Below are 22,275 nucleotides of genomic sequence, written 5' to 3' on the forward strand. Positions count from 1 at the left end.
CCGCGGCCGCAGGTTTCAGCTTCGCTGGTTAACCATTTGTACGGAGTGCTTGGGTGGCGAATAATTTTTTTATTTATTTGTTGTTGAGTGCTAGCCCTTTGAACGGGGGACCACTCTTTCTTTCGTTTCCGGTTGCTAACCGTTACGAATCATTGCTGACATTGGAGGTTTACAAGCGTAACAGCTCATTTTCCCTACTTTCCCTATCGATACAAATCAAGAAGTGCCACTTAAACTCTCATGCTGTATGCATTACACATACCTCTTCCTAGACTCCCCGCATTTGATTGCGCAATGTATCCAGCGGACGCACATTGTTAGCAAGTCAGGTAAATGAAAAACTCCTTAAACCAATGAACCATTTATTTCCCGGGAACGACGCAGGGGCAAATCACATCCTTATTTCTCACGTTCTGTGATGTAGTTTTGTCTTTGCGTTGAATACGAAGACTTGTACGCGTCAGCCGTAGAATCCGCGGCCGAATCCACCATTTCCTCCCAAGCCCCTGCCGTATCCCCCTCCAAAGCCTCGCCCGTTGCCTCCGTATCCACGACCGAAACCGCCACCACCAAAGCCACGTCCGAATCCAGCTCCGTAGCCCAACTGGGCGGCTGCTAGGCTGCAGAGGACGGCGAGCACCACGAGGGCCAGGAGGAAGGACTTGCCGCTCACGGTCACCATGGTTACGTTTGTCCTGGTAACATTGGTCAAAATAAAACAAACTTTAATTTGCCAAGTAGCCAAAGTTGGTAAGTTCCATTAATATCACCCAACTCACATGCAGCGAAGTGTTCTACATATTATTGACGCGATGGAAGCTCCGGTAAATAAACTTCGGTAAAATAAACCAATATACACAGTGAATAGGTAGTACAATTATTCGGAAAATATGACAAATGTCGAAAATCCACAGGCCCGAGGACGCTCCGTTTCATGGGGCTTCCGCTATGTGGCATAAAGTAGAACCAAAAAGTGTGATACCAGTGCGTGTAGAAACTGATTTTATGCCACATATTGCTGCAGGAGCAGCGCACCAAATGGATGCTTATTTATGGAGGGGTAGGCTACCATAAATGAGTACGGGTGAAAGAAATAATAGCTGATGCAGTTCAGAAGATCTCTACAAAATATGGGAAATGTTTACGATTGCACCCTGAAGCTATCCTAAATGTCGAGACACTAAGGAAAGAATGCTTCCGGAGATGCGCTAAACAGTGAGCGCGCAAGGTTACGGAAACCGTTCGTGTACGTCATACGCAATCGCAATTCGCTGCGTCTACATTAGGTCGAATCTGCATGGTTCTATGACGCTTACCTGTTGGATTTATGAGCACTGCAAGTAGAGAAGTCTGTGATAGGTAATCTTCTAAGCGGTGCGCTTATATACCCAACCAAGGCACGCGCTATTTCCTAATAGACATGAAACGAGCTTTCAAGGGAACGCTGTAGCAGGGAAGTCCTGATCACGTGTCGCGTTGGAGCACGTAATGCGTTAACCGAAGGATGCGAGTGACACCGCATGCCGTCGATGCCTCCTCGCACACGCTGTGAAGATAACTATCCTCTCTACGTACGTGCGGACCGTCCACAGTCCGCACAGTAGGCGCTTGAGTTAGGTGCTCTCTAGGAATACTGAGATTAGTCAAAGCAGGGGAAGGTCTTCCTCGAAAATAGATTCAAGGGCGTGCCCATACCACGATGAAGCAACCGAATACGTGTATTGTTTGTTTAATGAAAAATTCCAATATCACAAAGAGGGCCAACACAGCTCGGAGCGCCCTTACGGTGTCACCGATTACAGACCTAATATCTATTTATCTATGTACAGACTAGCTGACACTAAGCTGGAAAAGAAAACTCAGTGCCCTTTTACTCAATGAAGAAGGATAACCAGCGAAGCTATGTATGTGGGTCTCTTAATGGCGAGCTGCACCTCCGCCGCGAGTCGGCCCGGCATTGCACTATATTAGGGATCGGCGCACGTGTGAGGTGCTTCGTGTCTACACACGGTCACCACGATTCTAGGGGAACTAGCCCGTAGCACGATCGCTGTAAAATTGGCTACGTCCTTGGGTTTCTTAATTAACTAATAATTGAATAATTAATAAATAATTATGCGTGTCCATGTGTCGACACATGGACACGATCCTGGGGGTAGTAGCCCTGAACAGTTTCGCTGTAAAAAATAAGAACAAGAAACCACGTAGCAAGTCAAAAAGAAAAATAGTCGCTGACATTTCGGTTGAGATTTGGATGTCACCGAAACCAGCTCAAACATTAGACACGTGCAAGATACAACTTAGAACCCCGTTTAATTCCTATCTTCACATGGTGAAACCATAGGCGCCCTTTGGGCAGTGAAAATTTTTAGTTTACTTTCATATCACATTTCGGCTTTGTCTTCAGTTCGAATATCCGCGAATCCTGAACGGAAGTCCGCAATCACGGAATTGCGTACCCGCTCGCATCAAAATTTGGCTTGCGAGATCAGGTTAGAACCGGCGAACTTAATCAGAAGCGCAACCCCATACCCGCTGTTCAATTACGAAATGAGTAATTATTGAAATTTATATGGAAAGTCTATGAATTCATGGGTTTGCCGAACCATTGGCTTTCCGATGTGTAGGTAGTCATGCTAGAGTCTTACTGCTCCATTTGTTTATGTAATCGTCATAACGACGTTAATGCCGTGCTGAAATAAGCGAGGTGACAAAGAAAAGGTACTCCAAATCAGGCCTTATTACCCGTGCGGTGACGTCAGAGAATGCTGATATAATGGTGCGGCGCGCTTGCGTACCGCATGTGGCACGGCTACCATTTATCAAGGTTAAGCCATATAGGTCAGAGACAATAATAAATATAGTAGATTATGGAGAGTATTCCTTCCTGGCCATACTTTCTACACAGGCAAACGTGCGAACTGCTCCATATGCCTATTAATGAGTGACATTCACAGAATAATTAAATCGAATATTTTAAGCACGAGTGGTGCAGTAGCTTATTTCATCATAATGATAGGCCAATCTTCGAGCGCGCGAAGGTGTCTAAAGCCACCCTGCACGCAGCGCAAGGTATAAGCTGCCGCACATTTGAGGTACGAGGTAGTTAGGCCTGTTGGTGTGCGCTTCTTTCGTCTAAAGTCTGTAGAAAATGTGTATACATTTCGGAAACATAATCACATTTTCAAAAGGTACTGCAGTCAGGTGCCTCTCGAAACACTAGGAGTAGAAGAGGAGGAACCGAAAGGTTGTTCCTGTAGGTGATGCGAAAAGGCTTTGGCGCTCGCCACGGATTAGCAAGACCAACTCAGCGGTTAACGCCAATTACATAGTAAGAACAATAAGACCGTTATCAGTTTCGAGATATCTGTCCCCAGTATCACCGACGAAGGACGTCGGTGTACTACATTGGTTTGTATTGAAGAGCACGAAGAAGGCTTTGTGAGAAAAATGACGCGTGGAAGACAAAATCACTGCGCCGCAAGTTTTATGGGTGCATGCCTTGGAGTGAATCTTAACCAGAAAAATGTTAATACGTAGGCTTGCTTCAGGCATAATGCGGTCTCCGTAATTTCGACAGGGGATAGTGTTACTCTTCAAAACAGCAAATAAAAACGAATTTATTCCTAGAGCCTCATTACTGCTGTAGTACTTCTCAAGAACGCTGTTGTTTATAGCGCGATTTTGCTACAGCCTCCATCTTTAGTTATTGCAGATATTCGTCAGCGCGGAATCCACTACGTTTTACAGTGTTCTATGAGGTGTTCTATGGTTGCAGAAATAAATAAGCAATGGTGTGACATGCGCTTTCTAAGATGTAAAATGAACAATTCTTCCATTTAGGGTTAAATTTATGGACGTTACTTTTTCTTGCGTATTGTTCGTTTTATATAACCGCTTATCTGTCGACTACTTTCGTTATCTATTGGGAATTTCCAATAGAGCTGCTTCGTTTTTTATTCTCTTATGCATGTTTCGTTAGTCCGGCTATGGGGTTTGCCAGTCTACTTTGGAGTCACATTTTTGCTGCCATGTTTTCGTTGCTCATTTCCTCAGATCCTCCGTATTTTCTTGCACTTACCGTAAATAGCAGGCGATGTAGTCCTCCGAGACCGTGGAGTGTTTTTTTTTTGTGATTTATTTCATATGTATCTTTTATTCCCACCGCAAATATCTCGGTCAAGATGTATGTATCTTCAGTTTTCTTCAGTGTTTTCGTCTCCTAGCCAGCAGAGAAGTAGAACGTCACTTAGCACAACTTTTATCATTTTCTCTCATTGTACTCGGTGATTATCGACATCAAATATGGTCAACAGAATCCTATTAAATACGGTGATTCTAACAATAATTAGCATTTGCAGTACAAGGTCGCTATAATGTCACCTAATAAAAAAAAAGAAATCTCGAGAAAAACTTCCCTAAGTCATCGTTTTATATCTAGATCGAAGCAAATGAGCTAGCACATCACAGAGGCGGTGCCAAGAGAGACCCCACCAAAGAAAGAGTCTGCGTGCCTAACTAAAGCAAGGTCACTGGACGCTGTCTGCGAGCTCAGCTGTTAGGTGGAGAGGTCCGCTAACGTGCCAGCAACTGGAAATTATTATTCCATTTACCAGTCGAGACCATGAATCATTGACGTGTTCGCACGTTCAGAGAAAAAAAGGGGCCTCTCCACTTTGCAACATTGCTCAACTTCTGCGTTATCGACACAGCGGCACGTGTGCCAGGTAGAGTACTATATAAACGGGATCGTCTGCTTCGCCGAAAGCACAAGACCGTCTTTGCGACAACTGCTGTCACGAGCAAAGAGGTGAGTTACTAACGCTACTGCAAGCGGAATGCTTTGCTTGATTCGATGAGGTACCATTCATATTTGGTAGCTATCAGATGATCGTAAGGCCTGTGTGATTTCGTTAACTTACTTTCGGTTCTTATTACAAAGCCTTTCAATTATTCTTTAAAAAAACGAATTTAATCTCTGCACACGCTACTGAAAACTTCACGCAAATTAGCAATAGCACGTCGACTAATGTTTCTTGCTAATTAAATGCAGTGTTTAATGCACAGATGTAGCGGCAATATTACGTCGCGTCATGGGGTGTGTTAAGAAAAAATTCACGTTTACTTGCGCATACGCCAAAGAGAGTGAAGGCGAAAGCCTTCGCGCTCAAGAGACATCCATTAAATTAATTGAAATTCTCATTCGAATGCGTTGTTACTTCTTATTACTTGCTTTCTCTCACCAAAGGTCATGGGTTCGACTTCTTTAATTTAATCTACCTTAATGAACCATGCCTTAATTAACTTCGCCCTAGTTAACACCAAAGGTCGTGGGTTTGACCCCCAAAGAAGGTCGAGCATTCGAGTGGCTAAATTAGCTCTATATTAACTAACTGTGCCTTTTTGGAATGATTAGCAGAATCGATGTGGCAGTGAAGTGGAAGAAGACGACGAATACGCGAGCATTGGCACGAGCCTTCCGATTTTCTGTACCTCACAACGCGACCTTGAAAAACATAGACCGAAGGTTTTCGTCTTAATAAGCGGATAGCGCTGTTAAATATATCAAGCAGAACAGCTATTTTAAGCAGAGTTCACCTATGAGCCTCTATGTGGGACTAGGTGTTATAACTTCCTGATTATGATGTCGAAAATTGAGCATATATAAGCGCAAATGATTAGACAATGGTCCGGAAAATAAAGAACGTCGTACTTACCAACGTTCTCGACAATCAGGTAGCTATTTCGGCTTATTGGGGACCAATTACGAGCAGAAAGCGTAGCACGCTCGAGATGAGGACGAACGCAGCAGTAACAGGTTACAATTGTCGCTGTTTGCGGGAATGTTCCATCTGTATTCGTACCAGGGCGCCCTTTGTATGGTCACTAAAAACTAGAGCTGGGCTAATATTAACTTTTCAGAATACGTATAGTAAGTATCGAAGAGCGAATCGAATAGGAAATCGACAGGCGCAGACGCATATATTTACAGCAGGAATACTTATTTTGTTATGCTTTGACGCCGCGCCTGTACTGATTACAATGTAAAAAACGCGTCTGATTATCACAGATATAAATGAGTTTTGGAAACAATTCTCTAATTGTCACATAAAACAACTACGAGCCTCTCAATAGCTTTAGAGACTGGTGGCAAACAAGCTTTCCAAGAAAGAATGGATGCCTATGACTATATTTCAAAAGATGGCAGTTGCAAAAAAAAAAACTATCATGCCTTCTTTACTTCTAGCTTTACACGGAACCTCACACCGACTGCAGAGATGCGCTTGGATTGTCCATACAATTCCTATGTTAATAATAATTAAAACGTTAATTAACGTAATTATGTTAAATATGTAAGTCGTGATTTTTCGTAGAAGTAATGGCCGCCTCATTGAATAATTTAGACCGAGGATTAGAACTGTGCTATCTGCCACACGTAATTTTTAAAAAATTGGTGTCCCTAAAATAAAGCATGTACATAATAAACTGTACAGTGGGCATTGAGGCATGCCATTATTTATTGATAAAAATGAACATTGCGCAATAAGATTGTCTAGAACAAATATATTGAAACAGTCAACTGTTCAACTGCCTCCAAATAAATAAAGAAGGGTTACGCATGCGTTTGGTCAAACAGCTGCGTATAGCAGGCGCGTTTAACGTGCGGGACTTCGTCTGGCTCAATTTTCAAACGCGGAGCCTTTGCAGTGGCTGGGAATCTTATAGGCGAAGACGTCTACAGCATGTATCAACTTCAGGTGGAAGCCACAGGCGAGTGACCACCACGAACTCATCGAACTGAGATGATGGACGCCCATAGACTTTGATTTAATAATGGCTCATTTGAAACTGATAACGCGGTAAAACTAAATCTATTCGTTGCGTTATTCATGACGGCTATTTACCCGAGGTATCAAAATTTTACTTCACGTACCTGCACGTCTTCGTTTTAGTTAATGTTTTCTTTCGCGCAGACCGAAATAAAACGACGTCAGAAGTGACTCACTGCAGTGTTAGGTGGGAGACAGAAAAAATAACAGGTTTCCAGGGTGACAGTATGCTTGCAGGCAAGGTCAACGCAGCCATAGCGTCTATTCCGGCTATAAACGGGGCTCTCCCTTTAGCGTGAATGGAATTGGAATTTGTTTCCGACCAGCTGACGACATGTTCGCACTCGCAATGGGAAAGGGGCTTCCCCGTCGCACTTCAACGTGGAGAACTTGGCGTGACGCAGGCAGAGAGAAAGAGGCATGTGTGCAATTAGAGCGCTATGTAAACACGTGTTTGCCTGCTCGAAATTACAGCACTCTTTACAGCCACTGGCACAGACAGTCAACAGGTGATATGCGACTGTTTGCCCACGGTATCGTACACAGTGCCTTACTGTTTCGCTAGAATATGTCAGTAGGGTGGTGTCGTTGTGAACTGGAAGTTTTGTCTTGTGTGCCTTCCATTGAGATTAGTCACTTATATTTCTGTTCGAACACCTTCTATGTATTCCTTATTTTCTTTTTCTTTATTTCTGGTGAACAAATTTTTGCCATCTGCAGTCGCTAAGAACCACTGATCTACACACTCGGGGTGCCGCACTTTGGTGCGGTTTACAACTTTACAAAGCCCAGCCTTATTAACATTTTGACCGGTTTGCCTCGTACGATGAAGCAGATCGGAATAATAAGCATTCTAAAGAGACTCACTGCTCACGAATTGAAATACAGGAGTCATGTAACCACCGGTTAAAGTATTTATTGTAGCAATTATCACGTATCAGGTCGAAACAAAATATGGCAGAAGATGAGCACCTGCAAAAAAATAATCATCTTATATCTTGTGCTTCAGTTACAGCATTCCCCCAATTGATTTTTCCTCTAGGTTACGAAGTGCAAACAAGCCTAATATGAAAGCCATTGTCATCGTGATTTCTTAACGCAGTAATGATATTGAATGCACATATTTTCCCTAACAAAACGGTGTTTCCGCGCAGTGGATACACTACCTCGACACGTTGCAATAGGCATGCCCGTAACGAAAAAAACAGACAAACCTTCCGACGCAGAAACTTGCATTTTGGCATGTACTGTGCTCGGTCGTTGAATGTATCTGAAAAACATTAGCTCAATCAGGCCACTTTGCTGAAACCCACATGTGCCTCAGAGGCGCACGCATATGTTATAAATGCTGTTAAATTTTGACCACTTCCACGATGTACGGGTTAAATATAGGTGTGAATTAACCGCTGATATCCCGCGTTGGTCTTCTCACTCGACAGCAGCTTACAGGACCATGACCTCCGTGAGCAGCCAGTCATTCCTCCTCGCCCTCTCGGTGCTCGCCATATTGTGCAGCGTCGCGGTTGCGCAGCTCGGCTATGGAGGAGGCATCGGACGTGGCTTCGGGGCAGGCATCGGCCGCGGAATCGGAGGCTACGGCGGCTACGGACGAGGCCTTGGAGGAGGATACGGCCGCGGCTTGGGCGGCTATGGCGGGTTCGGTCGTGGATTCTACGGCTGATGTGAGGATCGCCTGTATCGTCTCACTGTATGTCCTGTCATTATGCTGATGTTTGTAGGACACGACTACGAAATCGAATAAAATATTTATTGAGGTGGAACTGTTGATATGAACTTCCTGTTTTTAAAGCGAAGCTTTCTTTGCCTCTTTCTTCAACTTTTCCCTGCTGCTGCTGCTGCTATGGCCCTGCACGCCGCTAACGCCGGCCACGTCAGGACGTGGTCGAGACGTGGCCACATCACAAAAACCATAAAGGCGTCCGCTGTCCATGTTTTGTTTCATGACATTTGTTTATAAGCTGTCGTTCTCGAAATTCCGAGAAACAACTTTGTAAAGGAAGTAAGACAAGGTATGCGCCACGTGGAGGGCCTGCGCGATTGTGGTTCACAATGATTATTCGCCAAACGACGCTCGCGGCATCGACACCTGATTTTCTGCGACACTGCATGACCTCAGTACACGACAGGAGTGTAGCGCAAAGAAAGGACGACCCGAGAAGCTTGCCTCAAGATTTACACCCCGTCGCATCTGTACAATGCCTTCTGGACGCCTAACTATAGGCGTGACTGCACAAAAATCCTGGGCAGGAGCTGCCACGCTTGTCTCCATGCTCACCCCAAACATCAACGACAGCAGAGGGAGGAGGTGGGGAGAAAGTTAGCGAGGAAATAGAGAGAGAGAGGAAGAAGTTTTGTGAGCTACAACGCTACAACCCAGAAGTGCGCCGAAGCGTGCACTTAGTGCCGAAGAGACGAAGGCTCGCATAAAGCATCCAGCAGAGCAAGAAGAACAAACACAAGCGGAGCAGGCAAGATAACATTTCTAATACTGTCACGACTGTCGTATGCCGTCAATAATCACCGTCTAGTTACGTCAATGAACGTAAACAGCAGATGAAGCGTCGCTTACATCGATTCTCACAGAGCGTGGGACCTGCATATTTTTTTATTTTGAGAAAAACTACACAGACGGTCGACCTGCATTTACAGACTCGCCATCAGCACCACCGCGATGTTCGAAGTACGTCACTTAGGTGCGGCATAGCAACCGAACCTCTCAGTCCGCACGGCGTGTGTCGGAGGTAACAAGATTTGCGGCGGTTGTCAGAGAGATTCAGCGTCAGATAAAAACTTTGTCGTAAACGATGCAGCTCGTAGTGCCTGTGTTAAGTTAGTTTGCTTTAGAAATCGAATGGCCGTAATTTTTTTTGCATCTAGTCAGCGCGGATTACGGAAATAGATCTATAGTGCACAATACTTAGAAATCGCTAATAAATGTGTGAGTGCACTGTATTCAATTTGCATATTTGAATGTCTTTTTGACAAGGGAGTGAAAGTTTTGAATGCTGTCATAGTTGAGTTAGTTCTCTTTAAACCTAATATTAACAATTAACATTACAAATGCGACTTAGCACTTGTCAGGTAAGGTTGGCACGCGGATGCGTAAACCTATGGCTCCTACTCACGCAGGATAACGTGCAGTGTCTTATGGCTATCTGCAGAAAATCTGTGGTCATCTTATTGCCTGCACCAGGCAAGTATCCAGGGGGGGGGGGGGGGGGCTGCCCTTCACCGCCGAATTTAAGTGGCATTCATGTCTCGTAGTACTAGGAAACTGTACCATTTCAAAAGTAAGGAATCACAACCGCTTATTTGAATGTTTCGGGTGTCGAGTGGACACCGCACAAAGTTGTGTAACATTCGCTCAAAACTGCCGCACGAAATTTCCCCAATCAAGTCAATGAAACAGATAAAAAGCAGTGATCAGTCCAAACATAATAAATAATTTATTGACATTCATGAGACATGAAGTCGAAAACGCTGGGTTCCGAGGAAATTTCATCTGATCTGAGGTAGTGATTTGTTGTAGTTGCAACAGTTCTGGTTCAGTGTAGCTCAGCCATAGAATCCACGGCCATAACCTCCGTAGCCTCCATATCCACGACCGTATCCCCCGTATCCGCCGTATCCTCGGCCACCCCCATATCCGCTACCGAAGCCACCGTAGCCACGTCCGAACCCACGTCCGAAGCCGAATTGGGCTGATGCAAGGTTGCACAGGGCGACCAGCATAACGACGGCGACGAGGAGTGACTTGCTGTTCAGGGAGATCATGCTTGCGTTCATCTGCAATAATAAGGAAAAGTACGTGAAACTAGCTGAGATGTGAAATCTCTTTCTCGCTGTGCACAGGATGCATTTCCCAGTGTGATCAAGAAAACACGAACACTTTCTCATCCTCAACGATTGCAGCATAATTCTGCTAGATAGCTAGGCTTCCCGCCACAAGCTTATTTCTGAAATTGACACAGTCCTTCCTTCGTCCTCGTCTAGTTAGCACTGCTGCTTGCCATCCATGAACTTCCTCCAACTCGCCCTAGTTTCTGCGATAGATGTCCCGTGAATGTGCTTTGTCCCTGTGCGACTCGAACGTTGTCACCATGTGTCATTTGCGTTCGTTGTGTCCGGACATACGGATGCACCTACCGCCTGGGTTACCACGACGTGAACAGACCATGCTCTACCGTCTGCGGCTAGGCGTTGAATTGACGAACTCATATGCTTTCCTTATTGGAATGGCTAACTACCCCATGTGCGAGACATGTAACAGCGATGAGACGTTCGCACATATTATTTGTGTGTGCCCGCGATATAGTGCCCAGAGACAAGCGATGTGCAGAGTACTGGACCAATTGGACAATCGTCCACTATCAGAACTCAAAGCTTTATGTCAGTGCTCCCAAAGTACATCCACGCTGTAGGCCTTACCCGCGTTATTAAGGTTCCTGCGGTCCACGGGCCTTCAGAATAGATTTTGAGAACGCCGTCCCCTACCGCTCTATAGTGTATGCGTTTGGTGCATGCTCGTTTCTCTTTCTCTCTATCTCCCCCTTCCACTCTTTTTCTCTTTTTATCACCCTTAACCTTTCCCCCCGTGCAGAGTAGCCAACCCGAACTACCTCTGGTTAACCTATTTGCCTGTCTATACAGCCTTTTCTCTGTCTCTCGGCCTAGTTTCCCTACTAGACATAAGTATTTTCATTCTTGGGTGTTCCAAATAAGCGTGGTACGAATAGCACATGATGTTTTAAAGCATTGAAGTGCATGGTTTAAAAGACAGCAGGAACAACTAGGTTGGGTAAAAATTGGGTGGTGTAGGTCTAAATGGGAATAAATGAGTGCTAGTTACCTCCAAATGTGCACATTACGAGTGATACCACAACAACTTATAGGGAAATAATTGTGTGCGTATTTTGTTTTATTTGTGAAAATCAGTGCACAGGCCCTCATATTTTGATACCAGTCGCTTGATAAATCACTCGAAACCCTGACAGCACCTAAGAGTCTTTGAAGTGAGTGTACAAATAACCGAGTAAGCAGGGTTAAGTAATGCCTGCCTCTCAATATCTTGCAATCTAGACACCAACACTCACCTGTTGCGATTCTTTGCAATGGCTGTGTAGAAGGGTGTGCGGTGTCTTGGAACACCACAAGCGCTTTTATAGCAGCGCCGGCGCACACGTGCCGAAGCGGCCTTCACCTCCAAACCGTTCTCTAATCGAGGGGCGGTGATCTGTCGGGAAAGGCCCTTTCGCGTCAAGAATCAAAACGCGGCAGTGACACGTGGGGTAGCTAGTAGACATTGCTGTTTGCAGCATACGTTTTACGTGCCAAAAGCACAATTTCATCATGAGACGTGCCGTAGTGAGGAACTCCAGATTAATTTTGACCACCGAGGGATCTTTGGCGTACCTCAATGCACGGTACACGTGCGTTTCGGCAGTTCGCTTCCTTCGAAAGGCCAGATGTGTGAATCATCTCATTCTGGATTCTTCTCACTTCCGCCTTTCGAACACTCAAGCAGCGCTAGTGTAAGGGTGCGATAACGATCGATAGTGAGTATCGGTACTGTTGTGTGCACAACGTGCGCGTTCCTTTCTTTCGCCTGCTTATGTTTTTTGGTGTTGTACAGTGTAGCAAACGCGCCTCCATTTTCGCGAACTGAATTAGCACTGCCGTTCACGTAGATAATAGTGCACAGTGTAAGAAATAATTCTGAACAGCGCTAAGTACAACATTCTGTGAAAACTGTGATCTCTAGTTTTGAGACTACGCAAACCAGGGTACGTGAGGAAGGACTGATGTCAGCTTCTCAATCAGATGTTACACAGTAAACAAGATCACCGAAAACAAAGGCTTGAATCACACGAAAGTGGCTGAACAGAATGTCTCATCATTAAAATATGTTGCGGTTATGGTTTCACACTAGCTGCTGCACGGTCACACTATGTAGATTTGGTAAACTTGTGAGAAAATGTATCGCATGCACCCCACATTGCTTCCATTTTGTTTTTGTTTACCTAGTCAGGCACACCTGTTCGAAGCACCTTTTGATAGTTTTCATAAAATCGTGCTCAGCGCAAGAACGAAAGGAATGCATACGACTGGACGGGCGCTTCGCTTTTTGTTTTCGTGTTCAGCGAGTTTCTGTGAAAACTGTCCAGATGAACCAACTCGCCCAAGCCTGTTGCACCTTTTGATAATCGCACACATTGGTATGCCCCAAATAGGAACTTCACGACCGTGCTGCCAGTAGTGCTAGTAATCGTCTCCACTGTTTCAAAACTACCTGCCACTACTTAGTTTCAGTTACTATAGTATGTAGTTTCCGAGCCAGTAGTAGCAGTTCATACTCTGTTTGTGCGCAGAAGTAGGCGTCAAGGTAATTATAACAGTAGAAGCAGCAGCAGAATTGGCAGCACATGAAGAAGCAAAGTGTTCAACCGTCTGTTTATTGTTATATTAAAGGTATACCTGATTACCAACGTTTTCTCATAACGGAATGCTCCATACTGCAGTTGAACGTAGCAATAAAGTAGATATCGTCGCCGCAAGTGCCTCAGAGTTTAATGCCCTGTTTCTAAGTAGTTTAACGTTGTCCAAAGCGTAGTGTGTCTCGATATGTTTTAATTTGCTTTACGATTCTACAACATCTTGGAACATTAATTACACGCGTGATATACCAATGTGACATTTCCTTGTATTTTTGGTTGACGAAATAATGTCAGATTTATTAACAAGTAAACATATAAACTCGCAATTTCGTACTCATTCATCCTAGTGCAAGTTCTCTGTTTTTTGGCCAGCTATCATCGTATGCATCCCTAGAAATTGAAAGTGATCTGTTGTTTTGCTTATTGGATGAATCTTACTTAACTGTAAAGAAGTTAAAGAAAGGGCTGATGTACCATGTCGGTAGAAAATTAGCCGCTGTATATGCCAATCAGCATATTAGCATCTAAAAATGAATACAGTGAAAACACTTTGTTTCTCATCACTTCACAGTTTTGTCGCATTTTCTGTCAACAACGCGGCTCTACTGTGATTCAGCAAAAAAGACGAACCGCAGGAGTTTTTACTTTTTATGGACCACCTTTCTTTCATGGGCGCCGCCGCATTGCATAGGCACTGGCGCCATCTATAGACAGCCGACATGCTCGCTTGAGCGAGTGCTGCTCCTTCTATGCCAGATATACGCTCGGCGGCAGTTTCTGGTGGTTGTTTGCCTGCTCGCGTCATATTGAGTACGACGCAGGACCTTCAAGGTGGAAAACAGTTCTGTGAGCCGTACTCAAGCAAATTATGTTAGCAACACCGGAGCGTCTGCTCACGTTGACCCGGACGTAGCACCCAACGGGATGTGTGCGTGAGTGTTTGAGCCTACAATCGGGCTCGGAGACCAGTTGTCTATTTCTGAAAATTCGATTCATAAATGTAACCTTGCTGCAGCATTCTCACGCTAATTCTACGCTTTGGTTTATTGCAAATGAGTGGTTACAAAAGCTAAGACAATCCTAACAGCATTGGTGTCATTCTGCTGTGGAATAAGCTCTGTTGTTTCTTTTGACAACAGTTCAACTTCTCATTTTTAAATACGTTTTACCTATACTTTGTTTGTTGGACGAGGTTCCCACCGCCGAATGAAGTAGTTTCGGTTAGTATAACAGTCTACCGTATAGCGTCAATCACATTTGTCGAGTGTTCGTGCGACCCGCTGCGGACTGCGCGAACGTCCGAAGCAGTGCTCGATGTTGGGTTAAAGACATGTCTGTTCTTAATAGCGCATAGTCCGAGCATGCTGCAAGAATAAGCGAGGTCTTACTGCGGCGCTAGCTGGTGTGAGTCTTTATCATCTCCGTTCTCCTACTCCGGGAAGATAACCGATGGTCATTAGGGTTACGGACTGGATTCCAAGAAAAGGGTAGCGTAGAAGGGGGCAGCAGAAAGTTAGGTCGGTGGATGAGATTAAGAAGTTTGCAGGGGCAACGTGGCCACAATTACTACATGACCGGAGTAGTTGGAGAAGTATGGGAGAGGCCTTTGCAATGCAGTGGGCGTTGCCAGGCTGATTATGATGATGGTGGTAATGATGACGATTATTACTATAACCGCTTCCTACGATCCAGCCTGCCAGATAGACGAGGCAGATTTCACTCTTGAGGAGCTGCGACACGCGCTGAGCCTTTCCAAACGCCGCACTGCTCCAAGTGATGATAGTGTGACGTATCAAGCATTGTGGAACGTTGATAAGTTTTCATGACAGTATATTGAACGAGTATAATGAACTATGGAGAACCGGTCTAATCCCTGCTAAATGGAAATCGTCCGTGGTGATACCAATTTTAAGGCCCGGGCACCCTGGAAGACACCTCAAGACATTCCGGCCAATATCCCTAACTTCATATATCATCAATTTATTGGAGCGAATGATCTTGTTTCGCATAGATGTGAGGCTAGAGAAGCTGAATTTTTTCCATGATGTCATGAATGGATTTCGTCGCCGCCGTTCAGCTCTGGATAGCATATCAGACCTTGTCTCAGCGCTCGAATTTGCTAAAGGAAACAAGCATTCCGCCTACATGCTCTTCCTAGACAAACAGCAAGCTTTCGATCCAGTTACGCATAAGGCTATTATTTTCGCTCTTGCAACCACGGGAATTTTGGGTCGTCTGCTCCGCTTTGTGCATAATTTTCTATCGGAGCGCCGGATGAAAGTGCGTGTCGGAGGAGTAACTAGTGAGCACCGAAATGAGAATTACGGTGTCCCACAGGGCAGCGTTTTATCGCCGCTTTTGTTTAACACCGTACTCGCCACGCTTCCAGGTCGTTTGCCTCGGGATAGTGGCTTCCCTGTGAGCATAGCTGTCTAACCAGATGACATTGCTTTGTGGATAAGCGGTCCTTCGCACTTAGGTCCGCGGCTTCGTGCAAACTCGCAAAGAGCTATAGACGCTACTTCGGAGTACTTGGGTGAAGCTGGCCTGCTCATATCACCTGCTAAGTCAGCTGCAATAGCATATCACCCTAAACAACGCACTCGTCGAACGATGAGCCGACTGTACCTTGACCTGTACCTTGACAGCTTATAGGCGTTTCGCCTATAAGCTTAGTGCGACAACACCGTTATTTGGGGTTAATGGTGGATGATCGCATCTCTTGGCGTCCTGCCGGTAAATTTGTACGACGCAAATCGCATCCCCTCCTTAAGGATGGGGCCGCATTGACTGCTATAGGTGCTGGCTGCGACCAAACAACGGCTCTCCGGGTGTACCATTCATCTGTGCTCCCAGGCATCATGTATCTGTTACCATTCCTGAACATACCACCTAGTTTGATGGCCCAACTGGAAAGATATCATCGCGTTCGTTGCCCTTAGATTAATCCTTTGATTACCTCGTGAGGCGCAATCTGTTGCATTAGTCACTGAAGCGCATCAGTTACCCGTGAGGCTGCAAGCAGAGCAGAGAACTCTATATCATATTGAGCGTCTGCACCGTGCATCCAATGGTCAATCGTTCCTTGATCGTCTCATTCCCCGCCCGTTATTATCTCACATTAGAAAAATGGCGGCATTTTTTATGAATATCACTGACATTTCTGAACATGCTGGTTCAGTTACGCCTCCGCTTCCAAAAGATATCACGCAACATGTATTCCCCATTTACCTCACAATCTCTGACATTCACAAAAAGTCTGACATACCTGTTTCGGCAATATTCCAATTGGCTCAGTCTCACATGTTCAAAAGGTTTGCAGATTATCTTCAAGTATTCACAGATGCATCTGTACACAACGACGATGAAGGCGCCTTCGCAGCTTTTTTCTGCCGTTCGACACAAATAAGGCGTATCTTTCAAATATCTCATCCAACTTCGTCCACAACTGCGGAGCTAGCAGCGATTAATGTTGCACTGAAATACGTGCAAAAAGAGTTAACTACATCGAAGATTGCCATTTTTACGGACTCCCGCGCTGCCCTTAGCATGTTATAGTGCAGTGAGATTGATTGCCCAGTTGTGCGCAGCATTACTGACTCTGCAAGCAAAGTTTCATCGCGTGGGGTATCTCTCGTTGCTCAATAGATACCTTCACACGTAGGAATCGCCGGAAATGAAGAGGCTGATCGACTGGCTTCAACTTGCGCTCATAACAACTGTGACTGCTAAGAAATTTTGTGCAAGCTTGACGACGCTCGTCTGCTGATTCGTCGCCACCTACTCAAGCAGCATCAAGACCAGCGTTTCGCCAATGGAACGTTCCCGCCCAGTGTTCGCGGTCGAGGCTTGCCAGGCCGCGCTAGAGTGCAACTACTCAAGCTAAGGGTTGGCTGCGTGAATGTGCACGAACGTTTATATAGACAAGGACGTGTGGCCAGTCCATCGTGTACGTCTTGTGTCTGCTGCGAGGCACTTCAGCACCTTTGAGTGTCCCGCTTTTAGTGCGCAGCGCATGTCGCTAGTGAGAGACTATCATCTCCTTGGCCGGCGATGTACGACATTCGACGAGTATTTGTACCCCAGCGGTTGGGCGTTTAAACGTTTATATAAGGCGAAGGGCAGAGTTGAAGTGGAAGGGACCGAGGACAATTGGAGAAAAAATGACATTGCGCATCAACGAACGTACGTGCCGGCAATCAATAGATACAGAACCTGAGAATAAAGACTAGAAAAAGGCAAGAGATACTAACAGACAGTCAATTCGGCGAACGGTCGCTTCTAAAAATTCCAGCTGTGCAGCAAATGACAATACTGAGGACGTGCTTACGCACTTGCTGCCATATTTCTTTATGTGGAATGCTTCCAAACTGGCGCGTGCCGTCGTGTGGGTACTCTTACCGAGAATCTTTCTCTCTCCGAACCCAGCCTCGCAACCTCTGCTTTTAATTATGTGCGCGACCGAATGCGCGTACTGCTCCTTCAAATCACTTAAATTTGGGGCATGGTCCCCCAAGCGGTCATCGATGCAGCGGCCGGTTTGGGCGACATAAGGCCTTCCACACTTCAAAGGAATATCATAGACCACTCCTGTGGGACACTTGAAGAGCGGCTTGTCATGTTTTACCTGACAACCTCTTTGTTTAGAGTTGCAGATGCGTAGGCATAAATGTGCTAGCTTGTTCCAAATCAAGAATGCACCAACTCGCCCATAAAGAAGCTTTAAAGGGCCATGTTGAGAGAGCAGGACAAGGCCAAATTGTGAAATACATAAGTTGTTAGGATACAGTTCAGCAACAGTCACTTCGGCGAGGTCGCTGAAAGCAAGGCGTTTCGCCACACTAAGGGAAGAAGGAAAAACACGCGAACGAAAGAACGCTTGTTATTCACCGCGTGAAAAAGAAGGGGCACATAAACCGCATGGATTGACTGCCCTGCAATGTTTGCGCATCTCACGCGTCTTTAGGTGCACAAGCTAGCGTAACTCTTTATGATGTATGCTGCTCACGCTGAAGACTCTACGTGGATTAAAACGGCGCTTGTAAAAGCACTGCGGAGAAGAAGTGTTGCCTGCCGCAGGCGGACCTAGCATTGCTAAAGTTGCGGGCAATTGCTGCGCTCGAGCCCCACTTATCAACTGCATTAGGATCGGAAGCCGGGGAGTCACGTGTCATCCATTAGCTGAAGGACATCTGCACAGCAACGCAACACTGATAACGAGAATCGGTTGCAACTGGAGCATAGCACGTCGACCCACACGGCTCACCATTCACACTGTACATCTCTTTATCACAAACGATTTTTTAGAACGAGGCGAAGCAACTGTCTCCAAATATCCAGTGCACTCGCGGAAACACAAAGTCATTTGCGTTTGATCGTGGGGACACCTTGCGCCTGAGCACATAAACTGACATTTGAGGCTGTGCGTCAAATTCAGGGCACTCTATCAAATAATGGTCGATGTCACCAAGAGCTTCACAGTGCACACACCTAAGACGCGCTTGCTCCTGTCTTGCAGCGCCACGCTAGAATTTCCGCTGGCCCTGTGTAGATGCAATAAATGAAGGCAACTTGAGTTTTCTGAAGTCATTTATTCACAGAAGGTTGGTGTGGTGCAAACCACACTGAACGGAAGTGTCTTACTATGAGCTACTTCATCACTCTTTTTGCTTTCTGAGGAGTCTTCTCTGTTGGCCTGAACTGCAATGCTTCGCGTGCGAGACAGTCAATCGCCTAGTTGGCTGCTGCGCCGATATGTTCGCGTAGCCAACAAAAGATAATTGTTAATCAATGTCTGGTAATTTCTAACGGAATGTGACGGAAGCGAAGCTTGGTTGTCTGAAAATAGAAAATCAAGGATCAACAACGTGTAGAACTGTCCTTTCCGCAAGGTCGCCTAATACGTAATAGCCATCGCTTACATCTCGTTACCGAAGCAGTTCCGTGGCTAACTCGACGGATGTATTAAAATGCTTGTGCGCACTATTTTCTGCACGTTTGATCGCCAGGCGTGCCCGTCAGGCATAAGCCTAGGTTTAAAAACAAGCTCCAGAGATGCTTTTGAGTCAACAACAAGAGCATTGCGTTTTTCGGCGTGGCTCTTTTGCACACGTGGAGTAGTCCGTCAGGGGTACTATCCATGCGCACTTCCACATAATGCTGGTAGTTTCATGCTAGCTCGACATGAATAACTACGTAACTTAAGTTGAGAGTCAGCTCGGCTCGAAAATGGCTTCTTGGTTACGATTGTGCCTCGTGAAAAGAGAAAAAAAAGACAGGATGATGTAAGATCTATGTAGGCAGGAAGCAGTGGCCGCCTATCCTTAATAAACCATCGCGACGGCAATGCTATCTTTAAGGAACACAATCAGGGGCGAGCATGCTTTATTGCGCTTTCAGACCAGCTTGTCGTAGGGGTCTAGCGGCGATGTTGGTCGCAAAACGGCTGCCAGAAATGATTAATTTGGTTGGAAAGCTAAGTAGGGTGGGGCAACTTCTGCAAGTTGGTAATTCAGTTGGTAGGCTGGTATCGAATCACAAACTTGCTGAACAAGTGAGTGACGCATGAGCAGGATGGCCAAATGCGCTGGCGCTTACGGTATTTTACCTGTTACCTGTGGAACCGGTCACGGCGGCTTTATTTTTCATTAGGCTCTCTCCCATCTTTCCATGCGCCAGCATAAGCCGTAGCAGGGTCACAAAGCCATCCTTTTAAACCGAGATTCATTCAGCCAGTTATTCATTCATTCATTCCGCGGTTTGTTCTTTCATGCATGCATTCACTGATTTTATTATTTTTTCTGCGTTATCCGCACATTCACAGCTAGCATCTCCACTCAACATTTCGAGCCGCTTGGAACGACCTATTCATAAAAGAGAAGAAGACACCCTAAATTACACGAGATAAATGCAGCCAGATGCAAGCAGCACGTGCACGATAGAAGATGCAGGCTCGTGTACGGCCTTTCCTTCTAGGTAGCAGAAGTTATTGCCTATATTTGAGTTTCGCAAACAGGGACAATTTGTCCTGATTCGTATGCAGCGCGTTAGTACAATGACACAAACTAGTTCGGCGTCAAAGGAGACATGAACCGAATCTTTCACACAACCACTCTGACCTCTAGGACGTAAGAAAAATGTCCGCCCCATGTCCCTTTCTCAACACCTGCATTCTCATTCGGTAGTGAGCTCACACTTCTAAATGAGAACTGCTATCCGGACTTTCCTACTATATCGCAGCCTTGAGTGACGCGTTCGTGGTAATAAAACTGCCGCCACGTGCGGCACTTATACCATGTAAACACACCGCTGTCTTCATGGCCACGCGCAATCACTGTTTTCCATAACCGCGTCGAGGAGCAAAAGGCTCAGCTCAGAAATGGGCGATGCTCGTTTTCTTTGCTCTTTTATCCAGTCAACAGTGCTGTTTCCTTGTGCAGTCTGCATTTTTGGAAAGGAGTGAAAGGCTAGGCACACGGGGAGTTTTGAAGGCTAGCTGTTGCACACTTTCATTTTTAAATGATGCAGTAATATCCTATACATGTGTTCCAGACAGAACACCTACATCTTTGTAACAGATCGCGCTGTTAAAAAGGCATTTCCTTGCTGACCCTCGTGTAAAAAAACGTCTCGGCGCTTCATGCCTTACAGTAAAATTCATCATGTTCCTCAGCTCTTGCCTCTGGGCATCCTCATGCTATCATCTCGTACAAAGATGGGCCCACCAATGAGTATGCCACGCAGCGGTTGATTCTAACAGTCATGTGGGATTCTATAGTAAAACGAACATTTGTATAGGGAAACTGCCTAAGTCGCACGTGATTGCGGCCACAAACGGAAGTGGCTCGACCAGTTAGATCACAAAGTGTTTACTGGCGGCATCCTGATAGCGAAGTCACATGTCTCTTGTTTACTAACACGCAGGTTGTTTGTAATTTAATGTCAAATGACACATTCACGACGAGGCGCAAGTCCGTGAAATCTGCGTAGATGCTGAACACGTGCTTTTGAAAAGGCGTTGTACAAATGGAATACTTAAAGTGTTGATTTGTGCATTCTACGCACTATGTCAGCTGTACGGGCGTCTCATAAATGTACATAATGTCACAGGGTTTCTTGGCATATTTCGGCAAACTTAAACCTCACGAAGATAATTTTCAGGCGCACATGACCAGCCGTTGTTAAGTCACGCAAAGATTGTCCTGCTGACCTGGCGAACGTTATCGAAAGGTGCATAATAAAATTGCCATGGTGCACTAGAAGATCACGTAACCCAAGACAAAAGACAAAAATTGAGTCACTGGACGCTCCTAAATGGAAAGCATCCAGCGCCTTGCATCAAAATTTACCTTTAACGAATTTGAGTGCTTTAAAGTCATCGTAAGCGGCCTCATGACATCAATACTGTCTAATTCCGGGCCCTCGCTATGCAGTGAGAGAGAAGAACGAAGGGCTTCGATTAGCAATTTTTTTTGTTATAGCCACAATTATCATACAAAGCAACAAAGAACGAAGCCAAATTAAGGATAAAGAAATTTAACTGCTTTGCTTATGTGAAACTGAGAAGTAATAAGATAAATAGAAATGAAAATAGGCGAAAGGGTAATTTGCTGCAGGTTATAGCTATACCCACATCTTCCGCATTCGGCTTCGGGGGTGCCAGTTGTGTTAAAGTATTCTTTGGGGAATTTGCATTTCATATTATACATAATTGCCAATCATTTTGTTGAAATTAAAAAGCTAGGTTACAGACGTCACAATATGTGACTAATAAGCCCCTGGTAGAATAAAAGTCACGTTTTCCAAATGACCTAAATATATTTCGTTTGCATACGCTTGAATTAAGTACTTGAATGAATGCATACTAGCGCGAACAGTTAAAAAATACGACCATTATAAATTTCTTTGTTACCAGCTCACTCGGCAAGCAAGATATTTTACTTGTTAACTCAGTTATCGTCGTGCGCTGTATGTTTTAGGCGACCATGGAA

At 45.3% G+C, this 22,275-nt stretch overlaps 1 long non-coding RNA gene across 1 annotated transcript; it reads right to left on the reverse strand.

Moving 5' to 3' along the window:
- Positions 1–10,274: 10,274 nt before the first annotated feature.
- LOC126530555 (uncharacterized) lies at positions 10,275–12,073 on the reverse strand. Its single transcript, XR_007599444.2, has 2 exons — positions 11,945–12,073; positions 10,275–10,637 (listed from the first exon to the last, which is right to left on the reverse strand). It is a non-coding gene; the product is annotated as an uncharacterized lncRNA (long non-coding RNA).
- Positions 12,074–22,275: the final 10,202 nt, after the last annotated feature.

This window comes from Dermacentor andersoni, chromosome 4 (genome assembly GCF_023375885.2).
Source record: "Dermacentor andersoni chromosome 4, qqDerAnde1_hic_scaffold, whole genome shotgun sequence".
NCBI lineage: Eukaryota > Metazoa > Arthropoda > Arachnida > Ixodida > Ixodidae > Dermacentor > Dermacentor andersoni.